Raw genomic sequence first — 21,791 nt, 5'->3', positions numbered from 1 at the left:
TCTAATAACCTAGTGTTTGACAAACCCAAGGACTTCCCCTTTGGGATAAGAACTCAATGTTTGACAAAAATTGCTGGGAAAATTGGAAATTAATATGGCAGAAACTAGGCATTGAATCATATCTTAACACCATTTACCAAGGCCAGGTCAAAATGCATTCATGACCTAAGAATAAAGAATGAGACTATAATAAATTAGATGAACATAGGATAGTTTACCTCTCAGAGCTGTGGAAGAGGAATGAATTTATGTCCAAAGAAGAACTAGAGATCATTATTGATCACAAAGTAGAAAACCTTGATTATATCAAATTGAAAAGTTTTTGTACAAACAAAACTAATGCAGATAAGATTAGAAAGGAAACAATAAACTTGGAAAATATTTTTAATGTCAAAGGTTCCAATAAAGGCCTCATTTCCAAAATATATAGAGAATTGACTCTAATTTATAAGAAATCAAGCCAATCTCCAATTGATAAATGGTCAAAGGATATGAACAGACAATTCTCAGATCAAGAAATTGAAAGTATTTCTAGTCATATAAAAAGATACTCCAAGTCACTATTGATCAGAGAAATGCATATTAAGACAACTCTGAGATACCACTACACACCTGTCAGATTGTCTAGAATGACAGGGAAATATAATGCAGAATGTTGGAGGGGATGTAGGAAAACAGGGACACTGATACATTGTTGGTGGAACCGTGAATGGATCCAGCAATTCTGGAGAGCAATTTGGAACTATGCTCAAAAAGTTATCAAACTGTGCTACCATTTGACCCAGCAGTGTTACTACTGGGCTTATATCCCAAAGAGATCTTAAAGAAGGGAAAGGGACCTGTATGTGCAAGAATGTTTGTGGCAGCCCTCTTTGTGGTGACCAGAAACTGGAAACTGAGTAGATGCCCATCAATTGGAGATTGGCTGAATAAATTATTGTATATGACTATTATGTATTCTGTATTGTTCTGTAAGAAATGACCAACAGGATGATTTCAGAATGGCCTGGAGGGACTTACCTTAACTGATGCTGAGTGAAATGAGCAGGATCAGGAGATTGTTGTATACTTCAACAACTATACTATATGATGATCAACTCTGATGGATGTGGCCATTTTCAATAATGAGATGAACCAAATAAGGCCCAATAGAGCAGTAATGAACTGAACCTACACCCAGCAAAAGAACTCTAGGAGATTATTATGAACCACTCCATAGAATTCCAATCTCTCTAATTTTGTCTGCTTGCATTTTGGATTTTCTTCACAGACTAATTGTACACTATTTCAAAGTCCGATTATTTTTGTACAGCAAAACAACTGTTTTGACATTTATAGATAGATTATATTTAATTCATGCTTTAACATATTTAACATGTATTGGTCAACCTGCCTTCTGGGGGAGAGGAAGAAGGGGAAAAATTGGAACAAAAGATTTTACAATTGTTAATGCTGAAAAATTACCCATGCATATATCTGGTAAATAAAATCTATTAAAATATTAAAAAAAATTAAATCTTGGCAATTTATTAACCTCAATATGTTTTTTACACACTTCCCTTGGGGTGGGGAAGGCTTTTTTCTTAGTATTTGCCCCATTTTTTTGAAAAACGAAAGTGACTAGTTTACTTACCTCATGTCCTCATCACAGGGGCTTCTCCACTAAATTTACAATCATGTCAGTTGAACTTCTGTGTATAAGGACTCATTTCCAGAGCCTCAAAAATAATGTGCTCCTTTCGGTACCCCATGTTTGGATAACAAAATGTAATATCCAGACTAACTTTCTGAGGAACCTCCACACAGGCCTTCCTTGGTTTCAGCAAGATTGACACCATAAGAATGTTCAAGAATAGAATCCAAATTCTTTATTCTGGCCCAGTATTAATCTTAGTGCAGGAGGTATAAGAGCCACCATGAGGCTGCTGTGATATAATGTATATGGCTGACTTTGACTTTAGTTTAAATACCCGATTATAATTACATCAACTGTAGAACTATTACATCACCATGCTATGTACTAAGTATATATGTCAACTAGAGAACAATCATCTCATCAGTTCCATATAAAATATGCTTCTTACACTTGGAACCCACCATACTTGGGTATAATATTGCCATGTTTGTACCTCAAGTGACTTTCTGGGAGTCAGGTCCCAAGGAAACTTACCCCACTTTGTTAGACTAATTTTTCATGGTTCCTTGGGAATTGAGTATCCTTCTCTGTAGATATTATTATCCACCTTAATACCTTACATTAATGTTTTATATTTCTCTCATTTAGAATTCTATCCATCAACTCCCATTGTAGAATTCTTGCCCCTTGTATTGTGCACAATGCCAAATTTCACATTCCTTCTTGGTCTCTCACAGTCTCACTATGATTCTAGTTATCATGACCAGGGATTATGAAATGTGACCTGTAAGTATTATATGCTTCTTTTTTTAGTATTTTTCTTATGGAATATATGCCAAAGCCCAAGTCCTGTGGTCCATAAAGCAGATACATGTTTATGTTGTCACTCATACCCTTTTTTACGAACCTCCCTGTTGTAGTTCCACAGTGGTATGATTCCCCTGCCCAAGAAAAAAGCTATGTATTTCATGTATTATTTTAGAGATTATGCTCCTACCATCTATTTCGTATTGCTTCTTCAACATCCATTACTGTTTCTATACAAGCTGTCTGTGATAATAGACAGCTCAAATTGTAACTGCTCTACAATGTAACATCACCCTTTATTGCAGAAACAGGAAAATATTAATCAGGAATTGTTACACCTTGTTATAGAAGTGAGAGATACTTTGATAGCCTCAGGAGATCACATAGACTACTTGGAATGGTGCTGAAATATGACTATATATTTCATCCCTTGAGTATCACTGCTGGAAAAGTTAATGAATCTCACTACTCATGGGATATGTTAAAAACTCATCTGTTTGGGATATTTAACTACTCTAATTCTGGTATTGATATGACGATCTTAGAAAAAATTCATTTGGGACATGAGCCAGGCCTCTATAGATCAATCACCCCTAAGGGCATTGCTGATGAAATTAGGAAGCTGTTCCAGGGAACCCTACATTCATGGCATTGGGTGCTCACCTTTCTTGGCTCTATTCTTGCCATCCTATTATTGCTAATCTTCCTCTGTTGCCTTGTCCCTTTTTTTTTTTTCAAGTTGCAGGGGGACTTTACAAGTAGATGTAGATCTATAATCACCAGATATATCTGCAGCAAAAACAAAAAAACAGGGGGAGTTTTGCCTCTCTAGGGGTATACACCTGTTTAACTGCAGGACTCAAGGCCATTTTAACCTTTCTTTGACTCTTTCTAAGTACCAGTTACCAGATCAGGAAAGATTGGGGAGAACTGTGAATAGGTGCACTGGCTGTGTCCTGGAAATAGGATGGCTAGAGGATGAAGTTGTATTGCTAAAGGATGTCACATTACTCTTGTACCATTAAAATACACTGTCCCCTCATTTACTTATTGATTTAGTTCTCTTTGGTTACTTGAGTATAGTGCAGTTTCAGAGCTTAAATAGAGAGTGCTTAGCTACAATAAACTTTACCTTAAACACCAGTATTTCTCTCTTTTCTTGCTTCTAGGGTCATTGTGAGAGCCAACACAGCTAGCATGTCTTTTGTAATTCACAGAAAATTATACACCAATTTTCTTAATGGATATCAATGCAAAATTCTTAAAATATCAGCAGAGAGATTACAGTAAGTTATCCCAATTGTTATATACAATTGTTATATGTAATTGATTTATACCAAGAATGCAGAACTGGTTCAATATTAGAAAAAAAAATTAGGATAATTTTCTATGCAAATAACCAAACTAACAGAAATCATATGATTAAATCAATATATGCAGAGGCAGAATTTGGCAAAAATCCAATCCAGTTTTATTAAAAACACTAGACAGCCCAGGAATAAGTAGAGTTTTCCTTAAAACGATCAGTAACATCTAATTAAAACCATTAGCAAGCATTATATGTAATGGGGATAAACTAGGACCATTCCCAATAAGATCAGGGATGAAACAAGATTTTCCACTATCGCTGTTTACTATTCAGTATTATACTACAGATACTTGCTTTAGAAATAAGAAGAGAAAAAAAGAAATTGAAGAATTAGAGTAGGTAATGAGAAAACCAAAGTATCACTTTGCATATGATATGATTATATACTTGGAGAATACTAGAGAATCAAATAAACATCTACAAGAAACAATTCATGACTTTAACATAGTTTCCATGCAAATTATCAACATTTCTATATTTTACCATCAAAGTGAATCAGGAAGGGATATAAGGATAAATTCCATTTAAAATAACTGTATATGGTATAAAATATTTAGAAGACTACCTGCCAAGACAAAGTCAGGAACTATATGAACACAATTATAAAACACTTTCCTTACAAAATTATGTAAGATCCAATCAATTGAAAGAATGACAAGTGATCATGGGTAGGCTGAGCTAATATAATAAAAATCACAATTCTACTTAAATTAATCTACTTATTCAGTGCAATACCAATCAAACAGCCAACAAATTATTTCACAAAGTTAGAAAAAATAATAATAACATTCAGCCATAAAAACAAAAAGTGAAGAATTTCGATGGATTTAATGAAAAAATATATATGAAGGTAGCCTACCCTGTACCATATGTAAACCTATGTTATAAAACAGAGGTTTGGTGCTGGCTAAGAAATAAAGTAGTTGATCAGTGGAATAGGTTAGGTTCACAAGACACAATAGTCACTGACTATAGTAACCTAGTGTTCAACAAATCCTAAGATCCCAACTTCTTGAATAAGAACTCACTATTTGAAAAAAAAATATGATGGGAAAATTGTAACTTGGTGTGAAAGAAACTAGGCACTGACCCATAACTAACCATCCTATACCAAAATAAGGTTCAAATGGGTTCATGATTTAGACATTAAAAAGTAAAACTATAAGAAAATTAGAAGAACAAAGGATAGTCTGTCTCTTAGATCTCTGGAGAAAGAAGGTATTTGTGGCCAAAGAAGAAACAGGGTACATTGTAGAATACAAATTTGATAATCTTTATTGCACCTAGAGAGAGAACTTTGGAGACTAAGTATGGATCACAACATAGTATTTTCACTTTTTGTTGATTTTTGTTTGCATTTTGTTTTCTTTCTAATTTTCTCCTTTTTGATCTGATTTTTTTCTTCTGCAGCATGACAATTGTAGAAATATGTATAAAATAATTGCATATGTTTAACATATTTTGGATTGTTTGCCATTTAGAGGAGCAGGGGAGGGAAAAATTTGGAAAACAAGGTTTTTGCAAGGGTGAATATTGAAAGATGTCTATGTATATATTGTGAACATTTAAATAACTTTTTTTTAAAGAAAAAGAACCACACAAATTTTTACTTGGGTTACATAGAGGCAATACAATACAACAAAAATTTGAAAGCAAGACAGAGTATTATACATTTTTTGTGTATGAGCAAGTACTCATATCATAGATACAAGTTCCTACTGAACACATTATATACTCCAAGTGATTAGTGACTTATCTCTGATTGAAGACTGTTAAGAGTAGAACCTAACAATCTTTCAAGGGGAATAAACTCCCTTCAGCCTGATGTTCTATGACTCCATAAACAGTACTTACTACTAACCCTAAGACCTAGCTAAAATCTCCTTTTTTATAACCCATCTTTCTGTTGATTATCTCCATTTTATCCTATATTTGCCTTGTTTCTAAACAGTTGTTTGTATGTTGTTCCCCTTATTAGAGTATGAGCTCTTTGAGAGCAGAGATAGTATTCTGCCTTTTTTATATTCTCCATTTTAATATACAAACTGGAATATACAAGGTACTTAATAAATATATTTAGACTTGTTGACCTCTATTAAGTGTTAAAATTTGTTCTTTTGAAGTAAAGTTGTTTATGCATTATTGCATCCTTAAGACATGATGAGGGCAGGGACTGTGACTTATTTAATCATTTTATTTCACATAGATCTGACTAAAGCAACATTCGCATTTTAATAAATTAATAAATATTAGTTGATAATGAAATTGTGGAGTATTCTATCCTATATAATAATCTCTATAGAAGAAAATATTTTATATCTCCTATATAATTCATATTTCTTTTATACAATACTACTTGTGAGAGTTGTTACTATTATTTCCATTTTATAGTTGAATAAAATGAAGATTAAATGTATTTAAAGACTTATGTAGGGTCACACAGTTAGCAAGTATGTAAAGTGGCATTTATACTCACATCTTCATGATTTCAAGTATATCATTATACATTATGAACATTATGGTATGACGTTATCATATAGATGGCATCTAGGTGGTATTGCTGATAGAATGCTGGGCTTGAAGTCAGGATATAATCAGGTTAGATTTCCCAGTTTGTCCTGTTTTCTGAGAATGAGATAAAGTCCAACACAATTCTTATTCCATCCATCTTGTCTTCAATCTCTGAGACTGTCTTGATTAGCATATTTGTGACAGCCTTGATGGGAACTCAGTTTTCCCAAACTGTCTAATAAGACAATCTCAACATTTCAAAACACATCCTTGTCACTTCCTAGACTGTGCCTTTATTTCCCCCTCTTTCCTCTGAGCTATAAAAGTTGTGTTGCTAAAAAAAAAAGAAATAAATTGCTCAAATACCTATGACTCTACCTTGCTTAATTGTGCTTGGTTTGAGCCATGTGCTATTTTACATAAATAAATGGCAAATCTCTATTATCTGTGATAGATCTCTTGTCCTGGTTCTTGCATGTAGCTAACTATTACACTCTCCCAAATTTATTTCATATTTTTATTTCACATTACTATTTCTGGAACATTTATTACCATATCACTTAGTATAGTACTTGGCACATGGTAGGTATTCACCGAATGTTTACTTCCTTCCACTCTCCCTCCCTCCCTTGCTCCTTCCCTTTCTCCTTCCCTGTCTCCCTCCCTACATCTCTTCCTCCCTTCTTTTCTCCCTTCCTTCCTCCTTTCCTCTTTTTGCTCTTTCCTTCCCTTCCTTTCCTTCTTTTCTTCCTTCTTCCTTCCCTTCCTTTCTCCCTCTCTCCCTTCTCCTTGTAACTTTCTTTCCTTCCTTCCTTCCTTCCTTCCTTCCTTCCTTCCTTCCTTCCTTCCTTCCTTCCTTCCTTCCTTCCTTCCTTCCTTCCTTCCTTCCTTCTTTCCTTCCTTCCTTCCTTCCTTCTTTTCTTCCTTCCTTCCTTCTTTCCTTCCTTCCTTCCTTCTTTCATTCTTTGTTTCCTTCCTTCCTCCCTCCCTCCCTCCTTCCTCTATCCCTGAAGAACATCAAAACAATAGACATCAAAAGAATATTCTTATGCAACAAAGGAAAAGGAACACTAGGATAGCATTAAGCTGGTAATTCAGAGTTTTGCTGGGAAGATCAGTTAGGTCATGTACTTTACTCTCTTGTCTAAGGAAATGAATCTTTTTTGACAAGGCTTGCAGCTCCTCACTAATCAATAGAGCCTGAAGTCAAATTCCCTTATAGGCAAATTGGTATACTGATTTGCAGCATTCAAAATAAAACAAAACAAAACAAACAAACAAAAACAAAACAAAACAAAGCAACTTTCTCTTTAGTTCCACAGACCCAAAGAGAAAAAAAGTATAGTCATCTTCTCTCTGTTTAACTTTCTAGAGAATCCAGAAACAAAGGGGTGTCCTATCTTCTTGAATAAGAAACTCCCTTACTTCATAGCACCAAAACAAGTTCATTCATAAAGTAAAAAGCAGAGCTATTGGAGTGAAGACTGTTCTTGGGGACAGCAAACCTGAACCTGAATGCTTTCTCATGTTTTAACTGGTTTTAATTTGTGAATTACTTAAGCTCCCAGATCCTCATCTTTTCCATGTGTAAGATTAGAATAAAGACAGTTTTTCTAGCAAGTTCACAAGACAGTAATGAGGAAAGTATTGCAAAAATGTAAGTTATGTATGAATGTGACTTGTTTTTAAAGTGATACTGACTTGTCTGTCAAAATATGTCACATATCCACAATAAGCAAATAAACAAATAAGAAAACAAACAAACAAAAAGAAATAAAGAAGGTAAATAGAAATTAGCCAGCCTGGTTACTGGCATCTGGTGAATTCTTCAGAATAAAAGTTATCTAAAAGGGAAATACAATCCACTTTCCTTAGCCATAAAATGAAAGTAATTTTAAAGGTCTCCCCTGACACTATACTATATGCCATAAATATAATATATGCCTTTCATTGGTTAAGCACAAGGTAAAAATATCAGAAGACTTATCAGAGATGATGTTGATGGAGAAAGGAATGCGTGTGGGGGGAGGGGGGTCTTGAAGATTTCCAATATTCCTACCAACTCTGTGATTACTCCCTATTAATAATAATAATAATAATAATAATTAATAATAATAATAAAAAGTTTTATCTTTTTTTTTATGATTTATGTTCTCTTCTTCCAGGAATCACATTCTCTTCTTTGTGTACCATAAACAGAGACTCTAAATCTAATTAAGGGGGTCACTTATTCTCCAGTTCCATACTGTTTACTATTTCTTGATCTTGGGCCATATCAGACTTGTTATTATTCCATTCTGTAAATGTTGTGTATAAAGTTTTGCAAAGTGAATTATTGTGAATGAACAAAGGAAACTTCCTATTTAACATAAAATCACAGGGAACTCTTGTAAATCATATAAAATAAACATCCTTAGTGTTTGTACAAATTCACATCACCAAGTATTGTTTACTTAATATAATGAACCTGTTAGTAATTTTCCTCTCAAATAACTAAGTAACTAAAGAGTTAGCATGAGTCTAAAAGAAACACAACCCATTAAAAAAAAATAAAATTACTATAGTTTATATACAAAAATAGTATATACCTAGTGACCATGAATACTGAATACCTACAAGAAAAGGACTCATATTTAAGTGGTTATGTTCCTGCCATATTCCCTAAAAGAATATTTATGAAAAGAAAAAAAAAGTTAGCACAGTGAATCCTATCACATAGAACTTCTCTTTTTCAATAGGTACTCAGTCACATTATCCCTTGTCTAAGGTGCTCAAAAGGAAGTCAAAAGGTCACTGTTGCATAATTCTACTATACATATACATATACATATACATATACTGTTACATAGTAGAATTATTGTTAATTTTGAATTGCAATTGTACTACTTATGACTTTGGAGAAGTCAAGTTATATAATCTGTCCAGGCCTTCCCATGCTTTTTTCTCTAAAACCAGGAAGTTAGACCATATGAACTCAAAGGCCCCAATTTAGTTCTAAATTTATATTCTTAATAGCTGAAAAATATAATTTTAAAAGAGTACCTTCAACTATGGAGAATTAGCCTGGTTAATATTTTTTTTCTTTTGGAATACATTTGTTAAAGGAGATAAGTTCTTTCCCATAAGAAGAAGAATAGTTTTTTGGGCATAGTTGTAGGTCTGGAATATTTCAATAGTTTTCTTTATGCCTCCATTAATTCTACTCTTGATAAATATACTGTTTATAGGTGATTAGTCATCTTCAAGGATGGACTTTTATTAGAAATCAATGGAGTAGAATTTACTGTAATTGCTTATCAATACCTAAGTTTGCTATTCCTGAGGTGAAATATGCAGAGAGGATATTTTAAAACTTTTCCACTAACTGGGGAGTTTCATTATAATGAAAAAGACCAGCAATGAATAATTCAGTTGTAATTAATCAATTACTTTAATAATAACCAGAGCCATCGAAATGATCAATGAGCACTGGGAAGAATGCATAATTACTATACTACTAATGTAATATATTTATGTACACTACTTCTCCTATCATGTAAATAATATTCTTTGTCCATTTATTCTATCTTTTCCACTGTCTGGCTATATGGTTACCTTTGCATTAGTAGTATATGGAAAGCTCATTACCCACAGAAACAATTTTGTGAACAAATCATATATTTATTATGATTAATTTTTGTATTAAAATCCCAAAAGTACCTCTGATTTAAATTCATAACGTAATTTAAATTCATAATTTAAAAAATAAAATAAAGCACACAGCCATTTAGGAATTATATTAAATAAAATTATACACATACCTTTAGTCTGTATAGTTATAGGAAGCAGTTATTGTTAGAGAAATGTTGATAGGAGTCCTCACTTGATTCTTATACACTCACAAACACACAAGTATATTAAGCAAGAAAGATTCAAAGCTTAGATATTCTGAATGTACAAATCAATGTGGGAGTGCCTGTTCTTCCTTATCTCCTTTTCTTAGAATCTCTGACTTCCCTCAAAACAAAGTTCAATGCCAATTTTTGTAGGAGGTCTTCCCATTTCCCCCTGCCTCCCAACCCTAATGCAAGTGTCTTCTCTTCTCAGGCTTGTTCCCGTCTGGTCTGTATATACCTTGCATTTATCTGTTTCTGTCTATGGGTTTCCCCTATGAGAATTTAGGTCTTTGAGGGCAAGGATTGTTTTTGCCTTTTTTTTTTTTTTTTTTTTTTGTATTCCCAGTACTAAACAGAGGACCCTACCAATAGTAAATACTTTTGTAGTTGTTTATTCATTTTTACTCACATTCAACTCTTCATGACTTTTAGGGGTTCTCTTGGCAAAGATTCTGGAGTGGTTGGCCATTTGCTTCTCCAGCTCTCTTTACAGATGAGAAAACAGGCAAATGGGGTAAGTGACTTGCCTAGGAACATACAGCTAGTAAGTGTCAGAGGCTAGATTTGAATTCAGTATTTCCTGACTCCAGTCCTGGCACACCATGCATTCTGCCATCTTGCTGCTCAGTCAAGCACTTAATAAATGCTTGTTAGTTGATTGTTTTTTTTTCTTATTTTCAATGTACCCTGTACTTATTTCTGATTTTACATATGTGAAAAAATAGCCATCATTTGTGCCTCTCACCTATGACTGCATATAGTGATTACATTCTTTATTATAATCACCAAAGGAGGACAATTCTATCCCAGGATAGAAACAAGAATTGAATTCTGATGACATTTACATTCCAAGGAATTAGATAAGATCTTACTGTAGTTTGTTGTTGGAAATATTATCAAGTCCATTATCATTCAAAGAAAGGAATATATATATATATATATATATATATATATATATATATATATGTGTGTGTGTGTGTGTGTGTGTGTGTGTGTGTGTGTGTGTATGTTTGTGTGTGTGTGTGTGTGTGTGCTTTCTAAATGTTAGCTCTAATTATTATCTAAGTATGTACTATTTCCCACCAGGAGAATGTAAGCTCTTTGAGAGAAGATGCTATTTCCCACTTTGTCTTTGTTAATGTTCATTCAATGACTTGTACTTATAAATCCTTTGATACCTGCTTGTTATATGGGATGTATTCCTTAAATGGGAAAGAGAAATTAAGTGTTAAAACTAAAAGAGAAAGGTTTAGAAATAGGCAGAAAAAATATTTTGACGTCAAGGGGAAGGGATTTAATAAAATTCACAAAGGATCCCTACGAAATTAATGTGCTCTGAAGATATTATAGTCATCTTTGAAAGAAACTTTAAAAGGAAATGATAGGGGCAGAATTTAAACCTAGGATTCAGAGATAAAATAATCCTCAATCATCAATTATTCCATAAATTTCAACTAAACTAGTCATGAAAGAAACAATAATGAAACAGGAATTGGACTCTTATAAGATCAGTCAGTCCATGAAAAATATTTATTAAGCGGTTGCCATGTCCTAGTCTATATATTAGGTTTAGAGGCATAAAGAAAGTCCAAAACACAAAACAAAGTCTATCAAAAAGTTCACATTTCAGTTAATGAATAAATGAAAAATCATTTATTGTTTACTATGTTCCAAATACTGTATTAAATACTGATAATCTAGACAGAACAATTGAAAATAATCCATGGTTATGAGGTTACACTCAAATTTTCACTCTAGGGCAAAAGGATGATAATGATAAGGCCAGAGATCATTTTATTAATGTTGAGTAATTATGACAAAGAGGTAGCACAAATGGTTAAGAAATTGGAACTTTAGCATTCTTTGATAGGACAGATTAGTAAAGTCACATTGACATCCATCTCATCTGAAAGAAAGGGATCTCATTCAGGTCTTCCTGAACAGTGAAGCAGGCTGGGGAAAAAGCAAAACAAAACAAAACAAAACAAAACAAAAAAAAAAAAAAAAAAAGGAAGCCAAGGAAGAGTGGCCCTGGTTCTGATGATTCATAGATTTGGGGTCTTGGAATCATAAAACTTTTAGGGTAGCCTAAGACAATGGTAAGCTGGCCTAAGAGTTAAAGAAAGTCATTTCAGACTAAAGATAACAGCTTCAAAGTGGGGACCAGGATGATTATAAGTAAAATTATAGCATAACTTCCAGCTAGAAGAATGACATGGAAGGGTGAGCTTGAGGTCGAATGGATCAGTATTTATGTAATGATTAAACCTGGATATATGCAGCTTGTAGAAATATACACAATGTTTCATTTATAGACCCTAAAGGATCAATTAATGTATAATGAATATTTTTCTAGGGTATTTGTTTCCCAGAATCCTGTCACAAGTGGAGATCAAAAACCAATGTGGTACTTACTAAATAATCTGCATCAATGAACTCATCATTTGAAGAAAAAGAAAGAAAGAAAAAAAAAAAGAAATTATATGATTTGCACTTGTTTTTGTTTTCACTTAGTTCTATATTAAAAACTTCATTTGAAAAAGAAAAAGAAAAATCTTCAATACATTTTAGCTAAATTACAATGAAAAAGCATTTTCCCACAAATCAGTGAAATGAGCGGGAAGCCCACTTAATCCCCAGTATTCAAGAGTTGTAAGAATGTCAGCTTGTAAATCTTAAAAAGAAAAAGAAACAAAGAAAAAGAAAAAAGAAAAGAAAAAAAGAATATGTATGTCCTATAAAGAAACAGAAAAAGGAAATATAAATGGAATAAAACTGAGGGCAGCTTCTTCTTTTGACCCCCTTGCCTTGGAAGAAAAAGTCTTTATAGAGTTTTCTAGAATCAGGAATCACTTTCTCTTTTGATTAAATATGAGTTTTTCCTATGTGTGATAGTCAGAAGATATTTCCCAATACTCCAGTACTCTCTAATGTGTAGGCAATGAGGTACATGACCTCATGCTGTATTCATTTGAAAAGGAGTTAACTTGGCTAACTTCACATGGTTAAGATGACCTTTTGAAAATGTTTCTCTATCTTACATAAGGCTAAATCTATCATATTCCCCAACATTGCACTATATTATTTGACTCTAACCCTGAATTTTAAGCTTACTCTGTAGTTTCAAAAGCTTCATTTGGTTCTTCATTTATGATCCTAAATTCTCATCATAGTGGACTAAATTGATTTTAATCACATCTGGCTAGTCTGGACTATCTATGTTGTGACTTTTCTCTTCAGACAATATGAAGAAGTTTGTAGATGGCGATTGACATAAATACATCTCTTAATAGTTGAGTGCTAGACTTGGAATTATTATGAATAATAACAGCAAACTCTAATTTTGAATTATAAAAATACTGGGTTTTTGAATAGTTACATAACAAAAAGCATCGGTTTCAATCTTTGTAGTAATGAATTTCAGGGTTTATATAAGGGCCAAATGATAAAAAATATAGAAAGCATTTCACTACCCTTAAAGCTGTATAAGGGAAGCTGTTATTGTTGCTAATTTAATTCAACAAATTTATCTACTGATTCAAAGTCTTTGTGCTAGGCAATGTACTAGCTACTAGAGATAAAAAAAAAAGCAAAAGAAAAATATCCATTGTTGTCAAATAGTTGTGCTAGGGAAAGAAAGTATATAAATAAAAGAGTAATTATAAAGTAATGTTGAAGGAGAGTGTACTATCAGCTGTTGAGATCAGAAAAGATTTTGGAGTGATGAGTTGAAGGAAATGAAAGATTTTAAGAGGAAGATTTTAAAGAGGGGTGTATTCCAAACACAAAGGAATACTTTGCAAAGGCAAAGAGTTTGAAGATAGAATGTAATATGTAGGGAAGAAGTTGTCAAGAAGGCTGGCTAGAATGAAAAGTAAATTTAGGAGAACATCATGAAATATGACAGGAAAGATAGGAGGTGGTGTATAGTGGAAATCTTTAAATTCCAAAATCAAGAATGTTTTTAATTGAGGCAATAAAGAATCACTAGAGATTTTTGAGCTGGGGAGCTATACATATCTAAGAGAAGACAATTTTTATGGAGTGTAACTGTACTGAAGAAAAGAGACAATTGTTATTGTTCCTTTAGTCACATGCAAAGGCTCTATGCCATCTTTTCTGTGCCATCAAAAGATCTGATCTAGTTTTTCTCTCAGCAAACCTAAAATCAATAACAACAAAAACTAACTGAAAAAAGTTTTGCCTTTAACTTCCCATGCCATCTCAGCTCAATTTAAGTCTTAGCCATTTCAACCATTTAGCCAGAATATTTCATACTGTTATGTAACTCCATCAATCAGTTCTTCCCAGCTCAAGAGAATAAGATCTTGTCCACCCAAAATGTTTATTCTTTTAAAGTTTTTTTTTCTTTTACTATGATAAGTCAAGAAATCTTTAGCTTAGCTTTAGAACAAGACATCTTTAGCATATGTGGATAATTTATATTCTCTATTACTACTATATCATACCATCATAGTGCCAGTCTGCTGGTGATCTGCTTCCCTCATCACTCCTCATCTATTTTCTCTTTCTGTCCAGGTGGTCAATATACACCAAAGGCAAAAATTGCTCCCATTTCTTCATTTTCTTTATGGCTACCCAAAAACCTGAAGTTGTGTTTCCCCTCTCTTGTTCCTGGATTTTCCCACATTCCTTTATTGATGAAAAAAAAAGTTATTGCATTAATATGCATGGGATGTTAAATACTTAACATGTCCACAATGATTTTATTGAAATTATAATAATATTTTCATGCTATATAGAGGAAGTCATTTAAATAGATTAGGAAAGTCATTTTAGTGTTCCATTAGTAGACCTCATAGATTGTTAGACTTGGAAACAACATGATCGAACTGTGTTATATAGCCTGTTTTCTGTCTTGTTACAAATGAGAAAATTTAGGGTAATCAGGTTATCAATTGGATTACCCAAGTTATGAAGCAAATTGGAGGCAACACTAGGAGTAGAGCCCAGGAATCATGTCTCTTTATTCCCATGACAATGTTCCTCCCACTTAGTTTAGTATATTGAATATACTTTCCATGTGGATAAAATGCCAAAAATATATACACATATTTGTCTACATACAGACACATATGTGTATATGTGTTTTAGATGGTATTAGTAAGTTTTTACTCCTTGTGGAATATAAAGTTAAATAAATTAAAATCATTCCTAAAGCATGGCTTATTTGTTCTTAGCTACTCTTTTTCTTTTTCCTTTAATGCAAATGAAAGCCCCTAGGTGAAGAGATAATGGCTTCCTGATTGCTTTCTGTATGCTGCCTATCAAAGTGAGCAGGATGCAAGAGCACACAAATGTTCAGGTGCACATCAGTTATCAAGATGGATTCTGTACCCCCAATGGAAGGTCATGATTATTCAGTACTCTCAACTATTCTCAGAACAATATTCAATGAATATAAATACTTGATGAATTGCAGAACATTGAAAATTGAGTCTAAATAAAAAATGCGTACCATCATCTTTATCTGAAAATACAGTAATAAAACAAAGTTTACATTATTCAAATTCAGATCATGCCACAGAGAGTAGGAAGAAAAATAAAAAAGATACATAGATGTTTATAGATTAACAAAACAGTAATAACAATAAAATTGATAGAGGAAAATATATGCACAAATTCTGGTGATGATAGTAATGAAACATATAGTGCTTTTTATTTGAAATCAACTTAGAAGACAACTATAATTCAGTCTGTACATTGATAAATAGCTGGAAGGATTAGCTCTTCTTAACTTCACTGAGAAACAAAATGTATAATCATACCAAAATAGGTCCAGTGGAGAAATTCGTCTGAAGCTCTTTCATAATGGGGAAACAGCTGAGATCATGGCAAAATCTGACAGCTTTTACAAAGCTATGATCTCTAAGTAAAGAAGATGTTGACAAGTCCTATTTATCTGAGTTATCATGTGGACTTGTCATTATCCTTTCCTCTCCTCCCCTCTTACCTTCACTCCTCTTTCCTGCCCCCTCTATCCTACTCTCTCCACCTGTTCTGTCTCTCTGTTTTTCTCTCCCTGTCTGTCTCTGTCTATCCTCATCCTCCACCTTTATTTTTTCTCTTTCTTTTTTCTTTCTTTCTTCCTTTCTTCCTTCCTTCCTTTCTTTCTTTCTTTCTTTCTTTCTTTCTTTCTTTCTTTCTTTCTTTCTTTCTTTCTTTCTTCTTCTTCTTCTTCTTTCTTCTTCTTCTTCTTCTTCTTTTTCTTCTTCTTCTTCTTCTTCTTCTTCTTCTTCTTCTTCTTCTTCTTCTTCTTCTTCTCCTTCTTCTTCTTCCCTTTCTTCCTTCCTTCCTTCCTTCCTTCCTTCCTTCCTTCCTTCCTTCCTTCCTTCCTTCCTTCCTTCCTTCTTTCCTTCCTTCCTTCCTTCCTTCCTTCCTTCCTTCCTTCCTTCCTTCCTTCCTTCCTTCCTTCCTTCCTTCCTTCCTTCCTTCTTTCCTTCCTCTCCCAAGTGTATAAGTAGCAGGCAATTATTAAACATTATTTAAAATACATAAAGCAGACTTGAAAAACTAATATTAAGTTAAAGAATAATTTTCAAAAATATGAGATCAGTTGGATACAGAAGAAGACGTATTAGGCAGCCTTTCAATGAAAAAATACTTTCATTTTTTTTATATACCCCACCTTAAGGGAAAGGTCACAATAAATCCCTTACCTAAAGGCAAAAGGAATGTTTTTGTTTTATTTAAAGTTATAAACAACCCATCTATAAAAACAGGCAACTTAAAGGAAATGATTAAATAAAAATCCACTTTTGTTCTGCTCTACCCTATGCATCAAGCCAAGGAAGGACCCAATGTAGCTAGTGCTCATTGGGTTTCATCACAGGCTCAAAAGTTTCTCATCAAGAACAAAGTGACTGTTAGGTTAACAAAGTAGATCACTACCAACAGATCACTGATGTTGCTGTTCATCATGGTCTTAAAGTCTTTAGGGTAATTTTGAGAAGATTTTTAACCTGGTTTATCAGGAAACAATCCATCACATTGTCAACTGACAGCTTTCCAGTCAAACAGCATAATCTTGACATACTGCAATGATCTGCTTAGAGAATCCTTAATTTAGGCTGATTCCCCAGCAACTTGTTGAATATCACATGAAAGGCCAAGTTGGGGATGAAACACATTTTCACAATCAGATTAATTCCAATTTGCTTAGTTGCACAGTTAATATATTTCATTGTCAACAGACTAAATATCTCTCCAATTGTTTTGCCAGGAACACCCTTGGAAGGACTGATAGAAGTTTTGTTGCTTATTCTGTGGGATGAATGAGACTATGGGCCTCCTGAGTATAGAATTCATGAATCAGCACTGAATCTTCTGTGATGTCATAGCCTATGCCATCCTAACATAGAATAGGCTACTTGAATAGAAGTCCTGATGTAATTCATATATATTTTTAGCCAATTCCATGTTCAAGTCAACTTCATCCTCAGGTTCATTTGTAGCACAGAAAAGCATTGAGTGTCAATTTTTTTTCCCAGCAGAATGCAGTTGATACAGTCTGCATCCTCTTGATGCTAGGGGCTGTCCACCATGTACTCAAGGATGACTTGGTGTAACCAAAACAAATGAATGCCTGGACTTGTGGTGGGATTGGGAAGAAAGGTAGGGAAGAGGCTGGAGTGGTATATTAGCATCAGGAGGACAAAGTTGAAGAGGAATCCAAGGTTGCTATTGTGAGAAAGCCTCCACTTTTTAATAAAACTTTTTATTTTCAAAATATAAGCAAAGATAGTTTTCAACATTCACCATTGAAAAATCTTGTGTTCTAAATTTTTCTCCCTTCCTTACCCCCCCTACTAGACAACAAGTAATCCAATATATGTTAAATATTTGCAGTTCTTCTATACATATTTCTTCAATTATCATGCTGCACAAGAAAAATCAGATCAAAAAGAAAAAAATGAGAAAGAAAACAAAAAACAAGCAAACAACAAAAAGGTAAAATACTATGTTGTGATCCACATTCAATACTCATAATGCTCTTTCTGGATGCAGATAGGCCTCTCAATCACAAGTCTATTAGAATTGATCTGAAACACCTCATTGTTGTAAAGAGCCAGGTCCATCAGAATTGAGCTTCATATAATCTTGGTATGTACAATGTTTTTCTAATTCTACTCATTTTACTTAGATTCAAGTCTCACCTGGCTTCTCTGAAGTTATCTTATGAATCATTTCTTATAGAAAAATAATATTCCATTAGATTCACATACCATAACTTAGAAATCATTCTCCAGCTGATGGGCAATTTCCAGTTTCTTGCTACTACTAAAAGGTTTGCTACAAAACTTTTGCATTTGTGGGTTTTTTTTTTCCATTTTTATGATATCTTTGGAATACAGGTTTGGTAGAAATACTGATAGATCAAGGAGTATGAGCTGTTTTATAGCCCTTTGGGTATAGTTCCATACTCCTCTTCAGAATGCTTGTATCAGTTCATAACTCTAATCACAATGTATTAGTGTCCCAGTTTTCCCACATTCCTTCCAATATTCCAATACCTTTACCTATCATCTGATTCAACCTGAAAAGTATGTAGTGATACCTCAGAATTGTCTTAATTTGCATCTCTCTGATCAAAAGTGCTGTAGAATATTTTTCATATGACTATATGAAATTTGTTCATATTTTAGACTAGTTATCAATTGGAGAATGGCTTGTATTCTTATGAATTTGTGTCAGTTCTCTATACATTTTGGAAATGAGGCCTTTATCAAAACCCTTGGATGTAAAGTTTTTTTTTTGTTTTGTTTTGTTTTGTTTTTTTTCCCCAGTTTTTTATTTCCCCTCTAATTTTTGCTGCATTGGTTTTGTTTGTACAAAATTTGTACTTAATGTAATCAAAATTATCCATTTTTCATTTCATACTGTACACTAGTTCTTTATTGGCCATAAATTTCTCTCTTCTCTACAGATCTTCTAATATTCTTAAACAATTACTCTTTATGTGTAAGTCATGAATCCATTTCTAACTTATCTTGGCATAGGGTGTTAGGTGTTGGTCAATGCCTAGTTTCTGCCACACTATTTTCAAATTTCCCAGGAATTTTTGTCAAATAGTGAGTTCTTATTCCAGAATCTGAAGTCTTTGAGCTATAGTCATTAATTATTGTGTTTTATGAACCTAATCTATTACATGGATCGATTATTCTATTTCTTAGGTAGTACCATGGTTTTGATGATTGTTGATTTACAATATAGTTTTAGGTCAGATATAGTTATCCCACCTCCAAATATTTGTATTTTTATTTATTAATTCACTTGAAATCCCTGATATTTTAGTCTTCTTGATAAATTTTGGCATTGTTTTTCTAGCTCCGTAAAGTAATTTATTGGCAGTTTGATTGGTATGGCACTGGAGAAGTAGATTAATTTAGGGACAATTTTCATTTCTATCATAATTTTAGGCCTACTCACAAGCATTTGATGTTCTTCTAGTTATTTAGATCTGACTTAATTTATTTAGAAGGTGTCTTCATATATTTTCTGACTTTGTCTTGGCAGGTAGACTTCTAAATATTTTATACAATTTTATATAATATTTTAAATGTAATTTCTCTTTATGTTCCTTCCTACTACATTTTGTTGATAACACAGAAATGCTGATGTTTTATATGGATGTATTTTGTTTCCTGAAATTTTGCTAAAGTTGTGAATTTATTTTAATAGTTTTGTCATTGATTCTCTAGGATTTTCCAAGTATGCCATCATGTCATCTACAAAGTGATAATTTTGATTACTCATTAGCTACTCTAAATTCTTTAATTTCTTGTTCGTATTATGAAAGTGAATATTTCTAATACAATTTTGAATAGAAATAGCAATAGTGAGTATCAAGGTCCAGGCTAGCTCCTCTGAAGGGCTCAGAATAAGTCCTTGTCAGGATAAGCAAAAATCCTTGCCCCACATTGTGGACGCCAATATGTAATGTCCTGTTGTCTCCAGAAACTGCAGATGGCTCTCTGGGAGGAGATCTGCTGTCTCTACTCTGCTTCTGGGCCAGACTCTTCTTCCTGTAGAGAGCTGTCCCAACTCTTGACCTAGAGTAGACTCCTCCAGAGCCAGTGTTGCCCTCCTTTTATCCTCCCAGAGAATGGGCATGTAATAACTCAACCAGGCCTGGGGAAATACTTCAACCAATGAACTTCCTTCTCTTAAAGGTGCAAACTTCTTTTAAACATGTAAACTACACCTCAGATTCTCAAAGGTGTAAACTCCTTCTAAAGGCCTGAACCAAAGGTGTGAACTCTGAGCCAGAGAACTGTCCAGACAACCTGAGTTCTCACCTTGTAATCTCAATCATCAGAGAACTATCCACACAACCTAAGTTCTCACCTAACATCAGAGAACTTTCCAGACAACCTGAGTTCTCACCTTGTAATGCTAACAAGTGAGCAAACTTCTTTTAGCCCTAATCTCATTGGGAATGCTTTTAGTTTATCCCCATTACATATGATGCATACTAATGATTTTAAATAGATGTCACTGATAATTTTAAAGAAAACTACATTTATTCCTATATTCTCTAGAGTTTTTAATAGGAAAGGTACTGAATTTTGTCTTATTCTACACTGATATAATTGTATTTTTTTAAGTTTGGTTATTGATATAAAGAAGAATGCAAATACTTTCCCAAATATGGATCCAGCCATGCATTTCCTGGCATAAGTCCTACTTAGTCAGGTGTATTATCCTGATGATAATTATCTATAATATTTTTGATAATTTTTATTTTAAGATTTTTGCACAAATACTTATTAGATAAATTGGTGTATAATTTTCTTTCTTTATTTTAACTCTATGTGGTTTAGATATAAACACAATATTTTTGTCAAAAGAATTTTGTATGACTCCTTCTTTCCCAATTTTCCCATAAAGTTTGCACACTACTGGAAACAATTGTTCTTTAAATGTTCACTTATAACTCCATCTAACCCTAGAGATTTTTTTCTTAGAGAGTTGATTAATGGCTTCTTCAGTTTCTTTTTTTCTCAAATGTAAATTTTTCTAAATTTTTTTCTAAAATTTCCTCCTCTATTAATCTGGTAATCCATATTTTTGTAACTATTCATCCATTTCACTAAGATTATCAGATTTATTAGCATATAGTTGGGCAAGATATCTCCTATTACATTAATTTCCTCTTCATTGGAGAAAAGTTCACCCTTTTCAGTTTTGATACTAACAATTTTATTTTCTTCTTTCCTTTTGCTAATCAAACTAAGTTTATACTGTTTTTTTTTTTTCATAAAACCAAGACTTACGTTGGTTTATTACTTCAATAGTTTTCTTAATTTCTATTTTATTAATCTGCCTTTTTATTTTCAAAATTTGGTATTTAAATGGGAAGTTTTAAATTTGTTCTTATTCTATTTTTAATTGGATACACAATTCATTGATTTTCTCCTTTTCTATTTTATTCAAGTAAGATCTAGAGCTCCAAAATTTTCCCTAAGAATTATTTTGTTTACATCCTACAAATTTTGTTAGATTGTCTTATTGTTTTCAATTTCTTGGATGAAAGTATCAATTGTATCAAAAATTTGTTTTACCCACTCAT

This window comes from Sminthopsis crassicaudata, chromosome 6 (assembly GCF_048593235.1).
Source record: "Sminthopsis crassicaudata isolate SCR6 chromosome 6, ASM4859323v1, whole genome shotgun sequence".
Lineage (NCBI taxonomy): Eukaryota > Metazoa > Chordata > Mammalia > Dasyuromorphia > Dasyuridae > Sminthopsis > Sminthopsis crassicaudata.
The sequence above is the reverse complement of the archived record's forward strand: the minus strand, read 5'-3'. Positions refer to the sequence as shown.